Source organism: Chlorocebus sabaeus, chromosome 21 (assembly GCF_047675955.1).
Source record: "Chlorocebus sabaeus isolate Y175 chromosome 21, mChlSab1.0.hap1, whole genome shotgun sequence".
Lineage (NCBI taxonomy): Eukaryota > Metazoa > Chordata > Mammalia > Primates > Cercopithecidae > Chlorocebus > Chlorocebus sabaeus.
Genome location: NC_132924.1, coordinates 61,464,170 through 61,486,534, shown reverse-complemented (window position 1 = coordinate 61,486,534; position 22,365 = coordinate 61,464,170). Strand labels below are relative to the sequence as shown.

The following is a 22,365-nucleotide window of genomic DNA, read 5'->3' as shown; positions in this document are numbered from 1 at the left end:
GCAATAGCTTTCCTTGATGAAGAGAAGATGGAAAAGCCTAGAGCTGTCATTTTCAGGTTTTTTCCTTTTTAAGCATTGGAGTTTTTGTTTGTTTGTTTGTTTGAGACAGAGTTTCACTCTTGTTGCCCAGGCTGGAGTGCAATGGCGCAATCTCGGCTCACCACAACCTCCGCCTCCTGGATTCAAGAGATTCTCTTGCCTCAGCTCCTGAGTAGCTGGGATTACAGGCACGCACCACCATGCCCAGATAATTTTGTATTTTTAGTAGAGGCGGGGTTTCTCCATGTTGGTCAGCTTATATGTCAAACCCATAAAAATGGAACTGCTCTAGCAGAGTGGTAGTGTCCTAGCTGTATTTGTGTGAGTCTACTTCTGGACCTTACCCTATCTCTTCAGCAATTCCCACTATTCCCTAGAATATCAGGGAGCACTGTTTGAGAAAAAAATTGTTTGCAGTATCAATATAGGAGACCCTGTGAAGGTGGCCAGACTCCACCGGGTCAGAGCAGAGCAGTATGTATAGCCTTGCTACTCAAAGTATAGTTCCTGAACCATCAGCATCACCTGCATCCCAGGCTCATCTCAGACATACTGAATGAGAATCTGCATTCCTGTTGTAATTGTCCAGCCAATCTGTGATCTGTGCACACCTTAGGGTTTTAGATGCTCTGGTACAATGTGAGGAGTAGAGAGAAAGCACACGATAGAATCATCACAAAATGTGAGGCATACCAACAGAGTGCAACTAAATTTTGTCAAGGCTGCATTCCATTAATCCCCTTTAGAAATTTAATAATTTTTGTGCTATTATTAGCATTTCTCAGATGTCTTCAGGGAGTATGAGTTTATTAAAAGGAAAATACATTTTACTTATCTTTTCACTTTGACCCTTCAGATCCCTTTTTGGATTTCTAAATTATCTTTTTATTATGTCAACAACCTCTACCTTCATGAGGATTCATGGCTTGTAATTATTTTGCTTAAGAAAAATAAACTTTCCTGTCACAAACAGAAAATCCATAATAATCTGACTCTATAATGTGAGTTGTTAATGAAATATTAGCTATTTTAGTAAAATGGTACTACACGGCAATTATGAAACAAGACAGGGAACACTCAGGCAAGAATCTCTACTCCTTTTCCACAGAAGTGGCTCTGCAGCTTTTCATCTAACACTGGTGTTCTTTTCGTAAATGATTGATTTTTCCACATCTGAATACTGATAAATCTATAATCAAGCTCTGATGTTAATATTGTGCCAGGATGAAAAACAGAATAATAATGACACAGCAGGGTTACAACATTGAAAGAGAAATTGGGAATTCAGCATATTGAAAAGAGGATTTATTATCTATTTTGTGATGTGACCTGGAGTCCAGAAATTACAGTATCCTTCCAGTTCCTTCATCTATAAAGGTTGGATGAGTTATGATTTTCAAACTATTCTATAGTTATGGAACCCTTTGTGCAAAGGAAATGGTCCATGGTGGCTCTATGTGTTAAAGAAATGAAAAAGGGACAGCAAGCTGACGTGGTGAGCCAAGTTTGAAGCCCACGGGCAAGTTACTCAGGTGTTGTTGAGCTCTGAAAATGGGGCAGTGCTTGGAAATCAGTGGATTGAAGACAGCTGGTATTTACCTAAATGATTTTATATTTATTCTTGTTTTTTTTTTTTTTTTTTTAATTACCAATTACAGCAAGTGGGCCTGTTAAAGCAAGTGGGCCTGGCTGTCACTAGGTTAACATCAGGTATATCAAATACCATCGGTTCTTTCTGAGCAAGACATTTGCCATTCTTCCTCTCCTTGCAGTTCCCACAGCCACCATCCTAGCTCAGGCAAATACAACTTCTGCTGGAAAATTAGAACAGCCTCCCAAATAGCCTCCCCTTCCACCTCCAGTTCTTTGGAAGACAAAGCCAAGGTTCATACATACCAAACAGGTAGGACATCCTGCAGTTTGCTCATGGCTTTGTTATAAAGGCCCACTACCATGGAGAACAGAGTTCAAAATCCCTTGCCTGCCATGAAAAGCTCTGCTATTTCATCTCTAATCAGCTTTCTCTTTATCATTGCTCCCTTTGGCAAGCACTATAATCTAGTCAACAGCAGCTATTCTCTCTTTCTGATCTACAACCTACCCAGTATCTTTCTCTCACTACTCCCTTTGTCTATTACATCTTATCTTTCCTTTGTCTAAATAATACCCACTTTTCAAGGACTCAGTTAAAATGCCACCTCCTCCCGGAAGTCTTTCCTGAGTTTCTCTGTCCCTCCAAAGTTCTCCCCATCCCTGCCCCTGCTCCTCAAACTAGTAATCACTCTATTACTATATATGGATCCCATTCTGAGCACATATTCAGTTCCAGTTTGATTATAAGTCTATACATCTAGCTCATTTTATATTATTATTGCTTCCATTGCCTCTCATATTGGCTCTTTAGAAGATGCATCATATCGTATTCATTATGTTGTGTAGCATATGCCAGATACTTAGCAGATATTTGGTGAAAAATTATAGTGTGCCTTTTACAATATGATAATTGCCTCCCTGAGAAAATCTATTACAAAAAGAATTTTTTCAATAGGAAAAAGGGGTTACAGCTATTAAATTTAACCCATAACAAAATTATTTTTAACATGAATTTCAAGAATCAGGTTTTGAAATAACTCTAAATATATGTTGTTACTGTAAGCAGATATGTATTGAGTAAGCATAACTCTCTCAAACAACTTGTTGAAATGCATTCTTCTCTTGCCTTTAACTCATTCTTTGGGAGCTTCTTGATCTCCTTTATTATCCTTGATTCTGAACTTGGGCTTTTGCTGACAACACGGTTCCTAACTACTCACAGTGAACCAAATATAGGGAGGGTAACTGAAAGACCAGGATGGAACAGAGAAGTTAGTTACCCAAAATAATTATGAGTTTCTTTGCTCTGCACAGGAAATTTAAATTATGATATCATTATTCCCCACAGGAAGTATTGAGAAATAAAGAAATGTATACCCCCAACCCCATTTCCATTGGAATTCTGACCTCTCTTCCCTTGGGTATTGTTGGGGGTCTCTCTCTTTACTCATCTAATTCCCTCCTCCTAGGAGAAAGAGTGTACTGGCTGGTCAAGGCTTTATGTAATCCATGGGTCCTGGTTTTAGCTGTGAGCCGTCTGGGTACCACAGGTTTTGAGCTCCCTTCCACTCCCAGACCCACAGTTAATTGTGTAAATGGATTTGGAGCCTGTTTCTCAGACAGAGTCAACCTGTCAGGGAGATACTATGGCTTGGATTCAGGAGCGTATTAGAAAAATTTCATGTTGACCTCAGTTCCAAGCTGTATTCTCTAATCCAGACATTAGTAGACTCTGCATTTTTAGGGATGTGGTCATTTTCTCTACACGTAGCAAAGTCTATACTTGTTCCCTTTGGCCTATTATCTTTATACCTATTCTCTCAGTCAGAACATGGAGGGGAGGAGAGGTGAATCTTAGGCCCTCCAGCCTCTGACATAAATACTCCCTTGCATTTGTGAAATATTTCATAATTTATAAAGCATGTTTACTTCTAGTAGCTCACTTGATTTTCACAACCCTGAGAATTACCTTAAGATCTTCCTAGCCCTGCCCGTGACCTTTTCAGTGGCAGAAGATCCAAGTCACTGACACCAGAAAAATGTTCTCTTTATCCATCCTGAAATTGGGCCTTGGCAGTGATTTGAAGATTCCTTCTCTCCTGTTTCCTGTGAGCTATGGCTGGGAATTTTCTTTAGCAACACCCTCAAGCAGAGTTTCCTTAAGCATTGGGGGACAAAGCCGCATAAGTAGACTAAGATGCCCACAAAATGCATGTGAGATGAAGTGACAGAAAGAAGAAGTGTAACTTGTAGATGACTAACTTGGAAATCCAGCAGCTAGGGCAGAAATGCTGGAAAAGAAAGAGGATTTGAAAAAGCAAGTCCTCATTCCCTGATTCCTCTGACTTCCAGGTGATCAGGAGAATCTAATTTTAAAATCTGTACTAAAGTATAGTATACACTGGTAGTAAGGAAGAGTTGAGGCTCTTGGAGAACTGGAAGTCTATTTGAAGAAGCTGATGATACCTACTGATACGGACACTGGAAAGCAGTTAAATATTAATGAACCTTAACATATGTATGCCTAGTGTTCCATTATTGGAACACTACGCTTGTAGGAGTTATTTATATCCTACTGTGGAAGGTCATTGCCAAGGTCTTATTTTTCACACAAAAAATTTGCAGCCTCTGGCATAAATGGGTTGATTCAAATAGGAACAAAACTATCTCCTATTTTCTTACTCCTCCCCCAAGCTAATGCATACTGCTGAGGCTACCCAAGACAGACAGACAGAAAGGCAGCTTAAGCCAGTTTCACATTTATTTTCTAAAGTCAAGGAGGCCCCTTCTGAAATTCTTGCTTGGCAACCTTAAATTCAAATCTTCACCATTGGAGGCCATTCATGTAATCTGTAGACAAGACTCCAATGTCTTGACTCACATGATCAGTAGGTATCATCATCGTCTTCAAATAGTCTTCCAGTTCTCCAAGTGCCTCAATTCTTCCTCACTACCAGAGTATACTACTGTTTATTATAGATTTTAAAGCACATCAGTGAATACATGCCTTTTAAAGCTGGGCTCTTGAACTCTGACTGCTGTCCTTCTGGTGAGCTCCACTTGGCATGTTTTCCTTCTGTCTTTCCAGGCTAGTATTGACCTGCATGGTTTTCTTGGGTTGCTCCTATGTGGATTTCTCATACAACACCTTAAGGAAGAAGAAAAGAAAATGAACACTTATTGAGTATATATAATTTTTCAGGTAGGATGCCAAGTAATTTACAAAAGTTATCACATTTATCCTTACGCCTTATAGTAAGTCGAGGCATTATATGGCATCTCACATTTATAAAACGGTCTTTCTTTATAATTCACATAAATTATTACTTCATTTAATCTTCACAGTTGTTCTGTTGTGAGAAGGGCATGATTTATGTTTCAGATCATGTGAAAAAACTGAGATCCAAAGAGGCTGATCAATACAAAGAGAGTTTTGAAAGAGCTAACACTTGCGCCTAGATTAGTATCCATTCTAGGAAGCTCTGAAAGGCCTACTTCCATGTAAGACCCACTCTGATGGCATGTGAAGAATGTAGGCTTCAGAATCATCCAGATGTGGCCATCCAAGTCCTGGCTCTGCCATGTCTTAGCTCTGTGGCCTTGGTCAAGTCTTTTAACCTCATACCGCTCTTGTTACTTTATCTAAAATGGAGAAAATAATGCCTATCTCATAAAATTGCTGCATGATATAAATGAGATACATTTTGCCATGTGCCTGGAGCTTAATAGTTTTCAACAAACAAATGCTCATTTCCTTTTCTATTCATTCAACTTCTAGAGCAGGTAATCATAAATGGAGGCATAGATAGGTGAAAGGTCCTGGATCAGAATCTGGGATTATATAGTCAGCAATGTGAGTACATGTTTATCAAAAGGGGGAATACCCTTTAAAAGTTGAAAGATGCTCTTCCAGGATGTATGAATCTCAAAATGTGTAATTAGCCATTATTTTGAGCATTTTCCTCATGTGAGGCACCACGTTGGGTGCTGAAGGGGATATAAAAACATGGTCCTACCTTCAGAGAGTGATCTTTGTTCTGCCATGAATGTCTATTCTTCCAAAGACAACTGTAGAAGGAAGCACAGATTCTTAGATTCTAGGCTACTCTCATGTCTCTAAGCAAGTGTTCCATTCTTGTGTGGTTTCTCAAGGAGTTTTCCTGCAACAACCGGGTCAAAGCAATAAAAGATAAAGTTTAAAAGTTAAAAGAGACCTTTATAATCTTCCATTAATAGTGCTCCTGGCAATCTCTCAGAATCAGGGTTTACTGGGTCTCTCTCAGCTCTTGTCTTCTGGTCTTAGAGGTCAACCAGGCCTGCTTGTTCTAACATAGTTTTTTAAATTAGTGGGTCATGAAGTCAATTTAGTAGGTCTTGGCTAGCATTTTACAAATAAAAAAGACCACACCAAATTAGAAAAAAAAATCAAAATGCCTTGTATTTTATCCTCAGTGAACGTGGTTTTTCTTTTTTCTTTTTTCTGTTTGTTGTTTTTTTTTGTTTTTCATGAAACATTAGCCTGTATAGGATATTTTTTACTTCAGGTGACCAAAAATGTTTGCAAAACATGTTCTAAAAAACAAAATCTTACAAATTATAGCTGCCAGGAGTGTTCGTGGAATAAGTGGCAGGTTTCAGTCTTTAGGTTTAAATCTAGCACTTTGGAAGCTGTTTCATTCTAGGCATTGCTATTAAAATTTATGTAGCTGACATTAGATAAATGATCTTCCCTTCTGTTGGCTACATGAACCAATCAGGTAGATTTCCCGCTGATTTCATATTCATCTCTACCACCACCACAACCACCATGGTCTCCTATTTCCAGAGGAGAATCTCTCTGGCAGGGCCCCTTGATCTAGTCTCTTACAGGCTGACACATCCTTGCTCTTATTCTCTGCATCTCCTGAAAATGGATACATGATCAGTCCATCACTAGAAATAACTTAATCTGACTCATAAGTGCTCAGAAATCCATATAGAGTTCAAAAGATAGGGCAGATTTTGTTGCCATTCTTATTCTCCTCAAGCCATCTTCTGCTATGTTTCTATGTTTCTGCCTTGTATGGATGTCTGGGAACACCTTCTTTCCTGGGATTCCCTCCTCTTCTTGGATAATTCAGTTTCATTCTGCCACTATGCCTTATACTCTAACCAGCCAACCCCACAAGCTGTCACCATTCAGATGCAAATCAACAATTTTTTTTTTCACTTGGATCTTCTCATGCTTCCGAGTGGAATTCTCTTAAAACTAAAACGTTTCTCTGGCTGATACTGCTCACTCCTCTAGACATAACTCTAATATATTGTTATTTTTAAAAGGGACAAAAGACATGAAGTGGACAGAACATACTTGTCTTATCTCATTAGACTGGGGATGTATTCTCTGCATCACAGGAGGTCCCCACATTGGAAAATCTGTGGGCTGACATTGAAATTTCTAAAGAACTTGTGATTTTATCCTGCTGAATAATGTTTGAACCAAAAGAGTCTTAAAACATAGATACATATTAGTTCCCTCCCAGTGTCTTATAGTTCTGTAGTTGTTCAGATAAGGAAGTGTTGGTGATGACTAGAATGACAACAGAAGGATTTGTGGAGTAGACAAGAGCAGAACCTGGATAGGTGGGCAGAAGCAATGTAAATAGGACTTTCTATGCAAATAGGACAAATAAAGATAATAGAAAGGAACCAGGAAACCCTGCATGAATTAATGGACCAGCCTGGTGGGATGGAGAGATGGATTGGAACTCGGTAGTGAGGTAGCATGGAAATGCAGGTTAAGACCAGATCCTCGATGAAATACTTGAGTGCCAGGAAAAGAAGGGAAGCCTTGGTTTTTTAGTAAATGAAAGTCTTGATTTTGAGCCAAGCTTTCTGAGCAAACCAAAGCAAATGAAGCCTTGGTTTTTGAGTCTTGGATTTAGGGAGATTAACATTCTAGTTTGTGGAGCAGGATTTGGTACAAAGACACATCCAGCAAAGATAGACCATAGGAAGAGCCACTACAGTAATCCAGAGTTGAGGTAAACCAGGGCACCAACCAGAGTGATGCAGTGGGAATTGAAAGGGAAAAGTAAATATGAAGGCTTTTAAAGACAGCGCGCCATCAACTTGGGGCAATCTGATCAGCCATATTGTATTTATGTGCTCCGTCTTGAACCAGTTAATTTTCCCTTCAGATGTATCTTTCCTGAATATGCAAATTCTCATTAAGATACATGCCATATGCCTGCTTTGAAGCTAAGTCAGACCCCACCTAACGCTAGCCTTTACCTCTTTTTTTCTCATTGGGTAATCAGCTCACTGAAGCAGATGTTACTTCCCGACTCCAGAGATGCCAACAGCCTCAGAAAGAAATGGATTATAGAACTGGGGTCTACACTCAGCATGATCCAAATATGGAAATCAAACTGAGGCCTTCTTAAGCTCTGTGCTTGGCAGTAAGAATGAAAAAGGGCTTAATGTTGGGCCTCAGAAGACACTGTGGTTACCAGGGCTTAGTGGGCACATTTGCTTGCCCACAGAAGGTCTTGCCAATTAACACTAATGGTGTGCTTTCAATTTACCTTCATGGATTAATTTGACAAATATTTATTGGCTGCGTACCAGGCACCAAACAAGGCAGTGGGGATAAAAAGATGCAAAGGGCAAAGTTCTTGCCTTTGATAGAGTTTCCTGCTGAGTGGGGGAAGACAGACCTATAAACAAGTAAATAATATTACACTGGAGTGCTCTGCCCTCTGCTTGTCCTATGAGCACCCAAAATTGTAATAATCTGACGCTGTAGAGAGAGAGAGTTTGGGATTAAGGTCTTCACACTGCATACTTTTCAATAATCACTTAGAAGGTCAAGAAGCCACATATAAATAAATACCTTACAGTAAACCTTTTTTTGAGAAGAAGCAAAAATGAAAACTGGCCGGGTGCAGTGGCTCACACCTGCAATCCTAGCACTTTGGGAGTCTGAGGCAGGTGGATCACCTGAGGTCAGGAGGTTGAGACCAGCCTGGCCAACATGGTGAAACCCCATCTTTACTAAAAATACAAAAATTAGCCAGGTGTGGTGGTGTGTACTTGTAGTCCCAGCTATTCGGGAGGCTGAGGCAGGAGAATTCATTGAACCCTGGAGGCAGAGGTTGCAGTAAACCAAGATCGAGCCACTGCACTCCAGCCTGGGCAACAGAGCAAGACTCTGTCAAAAAAAAAAAAAAAAAAAAAGGAAGGAAGGAAGGAAGGAAGAAAAAGAAAGAAAGAAAGAAAGAAAGAAAGAAAGAAAGAGAGAGAGAGAGAGAGAGAAAGAAAGAAAGAAAGAAAGAAAGAAAGAAAGAAAGAAAGAAAGAAAGAAAGAAAGAAAGAAAGAAAGAAAGAGAGAAAGAAAGAAAGAAAGAGAAAGAAAGAAAACTGAAGTCAGCAAGTGCTCAGCAAAATCTGGAAGGTTTCCCCAGCATGATTTTGCCTTGGGTCTTTATTTAACTGGTGTGGTTACACTGTCTAATGTTCCTTATTTTTCACAAGACTTGAACTTCATGATGTGGAGGCCCCTATTCTCAGACCCTAGAGTGAGTCAGACTGCCCACGCTTAGTGGTGGAGAATTCCAACAGTCAGCAATAGGTATAGTGGGAACTGGAAGGAAGATAGCCTGAACTCTTAGTGAAATCCTTATGCAGGAGTTGTGAAAGTATAGTCTAGAGGGGTTTTGGCTGGGAAGTTTAGAAGAAATGAATAGCTTGTTTGTGAACTTTTAATCTGCTCTGTGAATTATAATCATGTCTTTACAGTCAGAATCCTGTCCCTCAATAGGTATTTCTTCCCAGGGAACACAACAGAAGTACATCTTAGGAAAAGGTCAACCCAGGATCACCAAGTAAAGCACAGATTTTGTTGTTAGTCGTTTAATTTATGCTCATCTGTAACGAACTGTTTGTCTTTGCTAATAATTAAAGCCATATATCATTACAAGTCTTTGCTTTTGTTTCACAGTTTTGTTTTGTTTTGTTTTGTTTTTTCAGTTAAAATGAGGTGGTTTCTAGTGGTGAAGGATATGCAAGGTTAAGAGACGGTTGGAGACGGCTAACAAAATGGATGTGGACTGGAAGTAAATGCTGTAATTATATTGGCTTTAAGGATTATTTTAAACCTTAGGAAGAAAGGAAGGTATTGAGAACGTTTTTTGTTTGTTTGTTTGTTTTAATAGAAACTGTAGATAGCATGCCTCTAAATAGTTTCAAGTTAGTTTCCTTGAAAAGTATACTGCCTCCTTTCCTTCCTCATATCCTTGTTAGGTTTTGCTTAAAAATAATGTGAGGGGCCAAAAAAGCTTTTAAAGCTGATTTCCTTCAGTTTGTAATTCCTTGCCAGGAGCTAGAGGTCTGATTGTCCATGCCCTCTTCAGTCTCCTGGCTATTTATGAAAATATAACATAAAACAAAATGCACATGCCACTCCCCCCAACACACACACACACACACACAAACACACACACACACACACACACACAGGGAGAGCGTTTGAGAGCCTAGTGCAAGACAGGACCACAGAAAAATATGTTCACATTAATTTAATTGCACTAAAACTGGAAGTATTCAGAGGAATAATAAATCCTATTAGATTATTTTCTTGTCCTCAGAGAGAGGTGCCTGCCAATCAAGAGCCCTTTACTTAGAGGGTTAAGTCATAAGTTACAATTGGGTCTGCTAGAAACAGGACCTGGATCTCAAGCACCAGACAAAATCTGTCCATGGAGGCTGGAAATGCTGAGGTGAAATCACAGGACTTTTGTGTTCTGTGCTTTTCAAGTGAACATGAATAATTCAACAGCTGTGTTTCACTCCAGTGGAATCCCCCAAATATTCACCCACTCCACAACTCATTTAAAGAGGCACACACCCAAGTAATTAGTGAATTACCCATTTCAGCTTGTGTAGCCAGGTGCCAAGAGGTGGTCTTATGCAGACGTCAGGTGATTACTTAACATGTTGAGTTGAGGCAAAAATCTAGTTTCTCTTCTTGCTGATCTTATGACTTTTTCTTCGTTAACCAAAAGATCCCAGAAAGTTGTATGAATCACCAAGGCACTGGAAAATATCAGTACAACACATGTTGAATCCGAAGTGCCCAAGGTCTAAATTATTTTCTAGTAATGGTGTTTCCACCTAGTTTAACATATTAAAATGTAACTTACTAGTCTTCCGATAAGTCTAATCTGGCTCTTCCTGGGAGGATGAGAGAGACAGCAGGAGAGAGCAAGAGAGCACGAGAGCAAGAGAAAGAAAGAGAGAAAGAGTGTGAGAGAGAGAGAGAGAACCATTCTCTTTATTCAAATCCAAAGGGTTTCATTTACCATCTATTAGAAGGAGAATTGACTTTCATATTCCTTGGAGTTCTACTCAAGCCAACTAGAAGGAAGGTTAAAGACTCACTCATTTAGGCTGGGTACAGTGGCTTACACCTATAATCCCAGCATTTTGGGAGGCAGAGGCAGGAGGATCGCTTAAGGCCAGGAGTTCAAGATCAGCATGGCCAACATGGTGAACCCATCTCTACTAAAATACAAAAATTAGCCTGATGTTGTGGTGCACACTTGTAGTCTCAGCTACTCTGGAGCCTGAGGCATGAGAATTGCTTGAACCCAGGAGGCAGAGGTTGCAGTAAGCCAAGATCGTACCACCGCACTCCAACCTGGGTGACGGAGCGAGACTCTGTCTCAAAAAAACAAACAAACAAAAACAAGTCATTCCATAAATATTTTGGGGGTACCTACAACATTTCAGTCATTACAAGTTGCTGATGGAACAAGACAAATACAGTACTTGGCCTCATAGTCTAGACTTCCACAAATCTGCATTGTTCACCCAGTAGAAGGGCTAGATTCAAATTATCCGCAAGGAATTGCAACAAAATGAGATATGCACTAAAAAGGTGACCAGGGAAATATAGGGTCTGGGGACGCCATATGAAGAACATTTGAAAGAAATTGGGAAGCTTAGGGATGTTGTAGATATTATTCTCTGTGGTTCAAGAGGGTATATCCAAGACAAAAAGGTGGTGGATGTCAGTTCAATATAGAAATGGTATAACATCTAGAGCCATCCCAGAACAGAAAATGCTGCTTTGAAAGGTGGCAAGAGCTCTATTCCTGTGTTCAGGTAGCCACCATTTCAGACATCACTACTCAGTGGTCTTGTGGAGAGATTTTTATTTTTCAAGTCTCACTCTCTCACCTAGGCTAGAGGGCAGTGGCACAATCACAGCTCACTGTAACCTTGAACTCCTGGGCTCAAGCCATCTTCCCATCTCAGCCTCCCAAAGGGCTGGGATTATAGGCACGAGCCACTGCAACCAGTCAATGTGGAGACATCTTTTCATTAGGCAAATGTTTGTATCAGATGACGTCTAATGAACCTTCCAATTCTATGATTCTATAGTTCTATACACCTGATGGCCAGTGACTACAGAAGCTACCAACTCCATTAAGCAATTCACTCTTCAGCCTGAACATCCTAAATCCAGTCAAGCAGAGGACTTGGAGAGACTCTCTGTTCCAGGTGGAACAATGCAATATAGCAATAGAAACTGCTCTATTTTCTTACCTTCCTCTTACCACAGATTCACCCTTAAAGATCATCTCTCTGGAGAGATGGTCACTGACCAACAGTTTTATGGAAGGGGTTTTCAAAGTTGAATAGTAATTTGTTCAAAGATACGTAGCTTTTGGTGGCAGAGACCAAACAATAAGTTCCTCTGTTTGAGTTCAGTTCCTTGTCTATGATAGACAGAATGTAAATGGTAGACTTTGAATCATGTTCTGAAGAGCAAAAGACGGAAATATTTTACTGTGTCTGAGTCACATGCTGAACCTTTGACATGGATTTATTTAGTCCAAATTCCAGTACTTATTGAATTCTAGAGTGTTCCAGCTGCAGTTTTTGGAGTTGCCTAGCTAAAAGATTCTGAACAGAAAAATCCTAGACTTCTTTCCCTACGTGTGGAACTCCTCTTTTTCCTACTTTCTTCCAACTCAAACTTTGAGATTCCATAACTATTTACATAATCAGACACTTTGTTTCAGAAACAGTACAACTAATGTCTTTATGAAGAAATACTTTCAAATGCTCAAAACCCCAAAACGTCATTCAAATCTCTATTCGTGCGCTCTCTCTTTTTTTTAATGAAAAGAACAATTAAAGAGATTTTAGGGGGAGGATCTGGCACACAATGCCCTTAACCACCTTTCAGGGTGTTTTCTTTGGAGAATATGATTACAGCTGTTCAAACTTTAAATTATTTACATTGAGCAAAAACTTTGATTTTTAAAAGTCATATGACTTTATATAAACTAAAAAATGGCAAAGAATCAAAACTTGGCATTTTTCACAGACACATATTGCCCCTGAAGGGTGCTTTCTGGGGCCTTGGGTTGATGGGAATTGATAAACGAAGACTAAAGAATGAGAATTTTGCCTGGTGAGTCATATTGGGTTGCAGCTGAGTTTGAAAACAGCAGGTCATCATCAGAAAGGTTTATGTGAAATCTAATGAATCAGAAAGAGAAAGCGAGGGGAAATGGTTTCTTTTCATACAGGGCCAGATTCTCATCTGATGTAAGTCTTGGAGAATTAGCCAACATATGGAAATTATCCCCATGTGGTCATATGGGATAGCAGTATGAGGAATCATTGAAGGAACAGGAATATTTAGCTTTGCAAAGAGAATATCTGAGTGGAACAGATCCCTCTTTTCAAATATTTGGAAGGTTAGCATGTTGAGAAGGGAGTATTGTGTGTTGCTCTCAAGGCAACACAGAGTCAATGGGTAGACATTGGAAAGACAGGCTGTGGTTTAATATTCTCGTCTCCCAGTGGGGCCTCAGAGCATAGCTGTTTCCTCACAGCAAGCTAAGCTTCTGTGGTGGGACAGAAAACTGTTTGCGGAGCCTCCCCCTGGCAACTGGGATGGGAGTTGAGGAGACTGACCCAGCTCTTGGACTGACAGTAGAGTTTCAGCCTACCAGGCATGGCTTGACTCAAAAGGCAACGTCCATATGCAGTTTAGGCAAACAGGTAGCAAGGAGAAATGGAAGGCACCCAGGCTTTAGAGTTAGGAAGGTCTAAGGTCTAAGCTGAAACCCTGGCCCTGTCATTTATTGTCTGTGTAAACTTGGGAGAGTTTCTTGGCTTCTCTGAGCTGCAGTTTCCTGATCTGTACAATGGGGATAACTTCACCTGTCCTAATGGACATCTGTTGTTTCTTTCTACTCAGCATTTCCTCTTCCTGCTTTAGTAGAAGCACTTTGATTTCTCCCAAGTCAGATAGAGCCTCAGTGTCAATCAAAGTGACTTATCTACCATGGACAGTCAAGCTTTGCCGCCCTGGGATTTTAATCTTGAGCAGAGTGACCCAAGGATGAAAAGTAGTTGAAGGTTATTCCTTATGAGGATGGCATTATAAAGAGGTGTCCATCAGTTCCACCAGTTCCTGTGGCCTGAATTTCCTGAGTTACCAATTTGCTGCCTCCTTCTTGGGGCCTAGTTGTTTAGCTTCTTTTATTCTATGAGCGTCCTAATTTTCTTCTGATAGATTGTGTTTTTGCTTAAGCTAGCTGAGTCAATTTCTGTGATTTGCAAAAACAAAATAACTATCTATATTCCTACTTTAATAGGGTCACTGGGAGGATTAAATCAGAAAATATACATAAGCTTCTGATATAACCCCAATGTCTGGCACATAATGTGTGCTCTTTAGTGGTGGCTTTTTTGACTATTGGGTACTGTGGGCCCAAGATGAGGGGAGAACAGTTCTAACAGGTAGATTCTGAAGTTCAGGTAGACACATCATCTGGGATATCTATTCTTAAATATTAGGCCCCAGCAACTCTCTGCTGTAAAGAACTTGTTAACCACTAAAGTTGCCCTGACCGTGAGATTGGGTGGGACTTCCTAGCTCTGAAAGTGATCAAGCTTAGACTCAAGGCCCTCATCAGAAGGCCATAGAGAGGCTTTCATATTGGGACTGAGGCCTTTATGGTCTCTTCCAACTCTCTGTGATTCCAGGTAATGGATACTCCAACTGCAGTAAGCTAGTGTGTAGGAATGGGAGCCTCAGGTCACCCTAGAAGCCAGGAAATACTTTTAAGTCCTGATTTTACTTGATCCCTTGTCATTTGGCACTATTAATCATCTCTCCTTCCTAGCTTTCCTGTGCTACCCCTCCTTGCTGATTTTCCTCCTATCTCGTTGATAGTGCCTTTTCATGTGATGTTCCCTCTGCTCTTAATGCCTTTCTTTACTTCAGCCATCAGGCTAACTCCTATTTGTCTTTCAAGATTCAGCTTAAGGCCTTGGTCTATTCTGAAGCCTTCCATCTCACCCTCGTCACCCCAGCCTCCCTTCCTCCTCCTCTCCCCAGTGTGCTTCAGTACCCTCTATTCCATTAGTTAGCACACCGGGTTTTCATAACTAATTCCGTGCCCCTCACCCCCCATCTTACCTGTAGGAAAAAGATCTTACACTATACTTTTGGGTCTTATTTGGGGGGTGTGTGTGTATGTGTGTGTGTGTGCATGTGTGTGTTGGATGTCTTTTTCTTTTTTTTTGAAACAGGGTCGCATTTTGTCACCTAGGCTAGAGTGCAGTGGCATGATCTTGGCTCACTACAGCCTTGACCTCCCAGGCTCAAGCAATCTGCTCACTTCAGCCTCTCAAGTAGCTGGGATTACAGGCATACACATCCACACTCCACTAATTTTTGTTTTGTTTTGTTTTGTTTTTTGGAGAGAGATGCTTTTGCCATGTTGCTCAGTCTGGTCTTGAACTCCTAACCTCAAGTGATACACTCTCCTTGGCCTCCCAAAGTGCTGGGATTATAGGTGTGTGCCACCATGCCCAGCACCAGTTATTCTTATAGTTGGAAACCAAATTAATGCAAATGTTCCCAAATGGGGCAGATTAAAAACTTTTTAACTATTCCAAGTTACCTGACTTTACTACCAAGGAATATAGTCAGGACCTAGATAGTGATTCAACCTGAGAGGCTAGTGAAAGACAGATGAACCAGATTGACTGAATATTTCAGGCTGGCACCTTAGTTTCCTGCCCTAGATATCTCCATCTCTAGATAATTTTCAATATGTTTTCCCCAGAATCAGAGATTATGGGATAGTTCATGTAAAGTACATTTGAACATGCATGTCCTGTTCTTACACAAACCGTCCCAACTTAAAACTTTTGCCACCTAAGCCCAAGGAGAACAGAGCATATTACATAATTATTTTGCCTTCATTAGTTAAGGGATTTGTAACATGATTAGTTGTTTTCATCTCTGTAGTCCATAATTTTATGCCTAACTTTAAAAGAAAGCCAAAAGCAAAACTCCCACTAGCATGGCTTTATTCAGCCCTAGTTTGTTTTCTTGGTCATTTGTGAGCCTCCCTACTGATGAAGAATGTGATAGTTTCTCACTGTAGTGTGCACCAATCCCAGAAACATTTAGAAGACTTGTAGTTACTCTTACTAATTAAATTAATTTTAGTTCTTACGTTAGAGAAAAATGTGCTTTTTCTTATCCTCTGAATTATGAGCTCCCAGGGCAAGGACTGTGGTATAGGGAGAGGTTGGGACATTAGTGTCTCTATCCTGTCATCCCAAGCTTCAGTCTCACCCATGCCTCAGAGAAGGAGCAGGGTGAAGCAGGCACTGGCCTGTCCACCAGGGCACATTCAGATGGTGGGAAGGAAGGTCTTCCTGCCTGAGCACACACCCTGAGTGCCCACCCTCAGCAATAGTACTGGGCATGGGTCCATCAAGGAAAAAGGAGAGGAATGTTCATGTTTCTTCCATAAAACAGGTCTGCTCTGGGTTTCTGGGAATTGCAGGATTTCATCTCTGCCCCACAAGTCATGACACCTGCAGCCAAGCAGCTGTTTGCCAGAAGGAAGCCAGGCTATTTTGCTAGGATGAGAGAAGACTTGGAGATGGCTTATAAAATGCAAAGACACATGAGAGTTGTCTTCAAAAGAGATTAGGCTAATTCTCCATGGTCACATGAGGCAGAACTCTGGGGTAGATCTATTTCCACTCAATGTGGTGGATATCTTTCTATCCAACAGAGCTGTTCAAAGAGGAAAAGGGCTGTCTCGGAAGGGACTGTGCTCTCTCTCCTTGAAGAGCTTCAACCAGACACTGGAACCCACCTCATGGGGAAGTAGAGGGGGGACCATAGAAACCCAGGGGTGACTGGGCTCTAAGACCATGGAGATTCCTTTCTTCCTCAAAAATGTAAGGAACCACAGTCTTGGAGCCTGTCAGAGAAGAAGGATACATTACCTTTTGCTTAAAATAGGTTTGTAGGATCTTCATGAGCATGTTAGGGAACATCAGAGTGATTTTGATCATTAACCAAAGAGAGCCCAGTCAAAGAAAAACATACGCATTGCCATAGTAAGCTGGCAGGAGTCTGAGATACAATCCCAGATTCACAGTGCATTTGACACACACTAGACAGCATCTAGAACTATTTTTATTAGGTATTCTGATTTGCCTGCTATGCACAGAGCACTATTGTAGGTATTGGAAGAGTTACAAGATGTTTATGGCCCAAAGAAAGTGTAATGTATATGGAGAAAGACATTTTTACTAACCCAAAACTTAAAATCAACATTGAGAAAATTGTGAACATATTCAAATATGAAAAAATAGGAGCAATCAAAGAGGATCTCAGCTGTAACTTAAAAGGTTAGGCTTTCCTGGGTCCCTTTCATACCTGCATTTAAGTGTCCTATGGGTGTGGGCCTATAATGTGACAACCCACATCCCCTTCTCGTTCCTCCCCTGGACCCGATCAGGGTTTGAGGTAGGGTGGAATGAGGAAGAACTCTTCTTGGTGGAGGATTTTACTTTCACACAACAATATTTTAGTTGGTTATAGTAGCTCATGAAAATACTTGGCTTCACTCCACTGATCTCTTTCTTCTTATGCCCATGCTGCTTTATTGATACTTGGCTTCCACTTCCCCAAAAACTGGCACAGAGGGCAATCATGGGACAGGCAAGGAAAGTGACTGGAGAAAGACAGAAAACAGTTTCTACTCCCCACACCCTTACGCTGTGCCTCTACTTCCTACTGTCCAGGTGATGTTAAGCCTCACAATGCCAAATGAAGCCAGGGAAAGTGTCCAGGCCCTGTGGGCTTCTATCTGACTGTGCTAAACACATGGACATGCACATTATGGGTACACACGCACACACACATTTTACATTAATGTGTGACAAAAATAATGCTTTGCTAAACCCAGTCACATTTCAACCAAATACCAGAGAACACATTTGCAATGCAAAAATTGCTGCTTAATTTTGTAGACTTTTAGATCAGATGTAGAAAAGCACCAAGACTACAGGGCTTATATTGCAGAGAGGGGCATGAGAAGGAAGGAAGGTGTAAGCCGGAAAGACTGCTTGACAAACGATTTCAATGGAGCTTTGTATTTTCAAAGCAGTTTTAAATCATGAAGCAGCCCACCCAGCTATCCTGAAAAAATAGGTCAGCACAATATTTTCACAGGTGAGGAAACTGAGATACAGTGTTCAGTGGCTCACCCAACATGTATGAATAGGGTAGAAACACAATTTATGAATTTCCATCTGGAGACTCAGTCAGCTAGGCTGCCTTATTCCCAGAAAGAGAAAACACAAGCATTTAGCAACTTTTATTTTATATTTGTATATGCTAACTAGGCTAAAGCACCACTGCTGTAGACCAAGAAATCTCGAGGTGATAGCATACCAAAGGGTAGGGTTTGAAGCTCATGATTCTTCTCCAACCTTGTTTCCAGTTCAAATGCTCTTTTCTTAAGATATAGTGGCCAAAGCTGTTGCAGGAGAGTCAGGAGGCCTGGATTCTAGGATTAAGTTGTATGACTTTTCAAGAGTCATTTGAAATTTCTTAGACTTGCTTTTTCATCCTCAAAAGGAAGATAATACTTTTGAAATTTTTTATTTGAAAAATGCAAAAAATAAAAATAAAAAAGTTAAATTGTCCATCATTCCACTGCACTTTTTGAAGCACATATGTATACATAAAAAGAAGTGGCACTGGGGCAGGCGCAGTGGCTCACGTGTGTAATCCTAGCACTTTGGAAGGCTGAGTCGAGAGGATCGCTTGAGGCCAGGAGTTCGAGATCAGACATCAGCCTGGCCAACATGGTGAAACCCCATCTCTACTAAAAATAATAATAAAAAAAAATTAGCCAAGTGTGGTGGCTCATATTTGTAGTCCCAGCTACTTGGGAGGATGAGGCACAAGAATCGCTTGAACCTGGGAGGTGGAGGTTGCAGTGAATCAAGATTGTGCCGTGGTACTCCAGCCTGAGCAACAGAGAGCGGTTCTGACTCAAATAAATAAATAAATAAAATAAAAATAAGAAGTGGTACTGCCCCTTTTCTAGCACAACAATACCATCCCAAAGCTTGATTCATATCTTTCTAGGCTCATATAAATGTACAATTATAGAAATATGCAAAATTTCTATTTTTATGATTTTTAAAATAAAAAGTGGAATCACAATGTTCATGTTGTTCTGAAACTGCTTTTTTTTTTCTTAATTTAACAATATGGCATTATTCCACTTCACCCTCATCCTGTTTTGGTGGTTGCAAAATATTCCGTTGCATGGATGATACCTAATTTGTCTAGCAATCTTTTTTGATGGTCTTTTGTAAGGTCCAAAGAAGATAGTATATGAGAAAGTGCTTCATAAAATTGCAAGTCATAGTTTGAATATAGTGCATTATTTTGACTATCAAACAAAAATTTATAACATAACTGCACTGGTTTTAGCTTCTAAGCTCTAAATGTAAAAACTCTTGATGTACAAAGGGAGAAGTAATATGCTGCCTGCAATGCAGAATCACCATCATCATCTGAAAATCCGATTTATTGCAGGGATTTAGAAAGAACTATTGATAATTGAATGCACAATGGAACATCTAATAGGTCCTTGCTGGCAGGTAAATCCATTTTTATTCAATGGGTAGCCTCTATTTGTTCAGCTACCTTATATTCTAAAATAAATTTTTTAGATAAATTTCCTACACCTTGTCCTATTAAGTACAAATGAATTGAAGGCTAAAACTATAAAGTGAAGTGTGCAGAAAAAAAAAAGGTGTACTGATGTCATCTGATACAAAGAGTAAAATGAGCTTTTTTTGTTTGTTTGTTTGTTTGTTTTGCATGTACGCCTCTATTATGTTTGTTTTACTTTATTTTAAATTATCCCCGAACTAGAAGTGGAGCATTATCAGGTCTTTTGTCAAGAGACAGAAATTGTAATTTTTATTAAGAAAACAGAAATGGGATTTTCTATCCTAATATGTTACTTACGAATTTAAAATAAAATTTTTATCAATAAGCCTGCTTACAAGGGGAATATGTGGGTCTTCATTTTCCAAGTACACTAAGAATGATTAATTGGACAATTCTCTTCATTGTGTCTATGTAAACATAAGAGGTGGTGTACAACAGAATTTGCCTTACTACAGTGACTTAGGGAAAGTGGTGACAGCTAATGGAAGCTACTCCTATAGACAGGGTTGAGATACATGGTTTATAATCTGCCTAATAAACAATGTAGTCCTCTTTCTTGTCTAAGGACTGAAGGACAGAGGGTAGACAGCCTCTTTTACTACCCACCACTCTGTAAAAGTTCCAAATTGTAGGCTGTGGGTTAGATCTCTGGGAACATGCCCTTCAGTGCAAGGAGAATCACCACTGCTGCAGCAGAGTTTAGACCACCGCCAGCCAACCTATGCACACATGGCAGCCATCCATTGATGGTGATTGTGGTTTTCAAGCTTCATTCCTCCATATCACACAACGTAGATGTTGTTCACAAGCTCAGCTTGTGAATGCAGACATACACAGGCTGCAGGTGCTATTCCTGGCACATTCTCTTTGCCTACTAATCAAGAAAACATGTCAGAATGCAATGGAAAGGAAGGTTACATTAATATAGGGATAGTTTGTCATCTCTTCTGATGTGCAAAAACGTTGGCACTTTGTGCAAAACCAATCATGACTCACCAATGTGTCCCAGTGCAATAACTCAGGACCACTGGACTAGGTAACTGTTCAGATCTCTGGACATATGACATCTCTGACTCTATGAAAGACACACAGATCCTAGCCACAACCAGGAAGCAATTCCTCATAGAATTTTGATTAACCAGAGTGATTTTGTACAGAAACATCCAGAAGGTTGGCTCAGAACTGGGCCTTCTCTCCCACGCATGAAACACAACATTTCCTAACATGTGGCCTAGAGAAAACTTCCCTCTGCTCCCCTATCCTGTCCATAAACTCCAAAAGACTTATTTGTTTCTGGCTGAAACTGTGCTTGCGTAAGATGGTTACAGAAAATGGGTGGAAACTCAGTTCTGCAGCATGCAAAAGTGCATCCATGGAAAAATCGACAGAGGAGAGGATCCAAAAAGCCAACAAGACCAAGCATCAAATAACTGAATTTCAACTGTTCCTTTCCTGGTCACTCTCATTTTCTTTGGTTCCAGGTCACTGAATAAAAGTTTTTCATGATAGTCTGTTCTCTCTAATTAAAGTTATCCGAGATAGTGCTAAAAATGTGCCTCTGGAAAGCACATTTATGGTGTTATCTTCACCCTGGGAGAAGGGAAGAGTGGAGTTCTTTTCATTGAACTCTCTCCTGACCCCGCAAATATCTTTTCACAATTGGTGGACATTTATACCCCTCTTGTTGACTTTTGTCTCTGTTGTCCTGTTGAATGCTGATCTCATTGCACTTAAACGTTCACCCACGCAAGGGAAATGTCTCTAAATGCTGCTGCTTGCTGAGCTGTTGATTTTGCATGGATAGAGCACTGTGATAATGGCCCACTGAGCTAATCTTCACAGGAAAGAAAGTTACACTCAGGTTGTTATTCTCCCTCTGTAAAGCAGATCTGTATTTAGTCTTGTGTTTCTGAAACATGAAGGCACATGTCATAAAAATGTTCTGCATATAAATGAAATAATGTAAAGCAATTATGATGCTTGTTAAGAATGCAATGATATGATTATGAAATGTAGAATGTTAAGGAATAAAATATATTTTAACTTGTTCAAAATTATTTGCCTCTTTTCTGAATTCAATGTGTGCATCTAAAATAAGGAAAGATGCCATATTGAAGTAGTGTGTAAAGGCCAGAAACCTTAACACAATAGAGTCAGAAGCCAAAACCCAAAAAGTCAAGTTCACTGTGTTATCCATCCATATTGGCTGTTGATATGGTTCAAATTATTGGGTTAATTGACAGATCTCCACTTTACTTCAGGCTGTATAGATGGAGCTTTGTCAAAATTAGATGCTTCATAAATGGCTCTTTTGATGTTATCTTTGAATTCATCTCCTTACCGAAGAAGGACTATTAAAGCAGCTTCTACAGTGGCAACAATCTTTCCAACCAAAGTAAAATAGCTAAATGCTTAATGGGCCCAACTCTCTACAGAAGTGTCTGTTCACTAACCCCCTGAGGCAAAGCTGCTGAGAATAAGAATGTAGCAACCTCTAGCATTACAGGAACCACAGATAGATGCTGGGTAGAGAAAGGCGAGGGAGTAGATGGAATTTTTTCCCATCTACCTTCAGGGCACTCTGCAGTGATAATGGAACTATGAATAATCAACTTCATTCTTGACCTTAGAGCACTCAACCTGTCAGGCCAAAGCAT

At 40.1% G+C, this 22,365-nt stretch overlaps 1 long non-coding RNA gene across 1 annotated transcript; it reads right to left on the bottom strand.

Annotated features, from left to right (window-relative positions):
• Positions 1-4,538: 4,538 nt before the first annotated feature.
• Positions 4,539-15,578, bottom strand: LOC103226574 (uncharacterized). The gene is made up of 3 exons (XR_494904.3): positions 10,540-15,578; positions 5,649-5,792; positions 4,539-4,780 (listed from the first exon to the last, which is right to left on the bottom strand). It is a non-coding gene; the product is annotated as an uncharacterized lncRNA (long non-coding RNA).
• Positions 15,579-22,365: the final 6,787 nt, after the last annotated feature.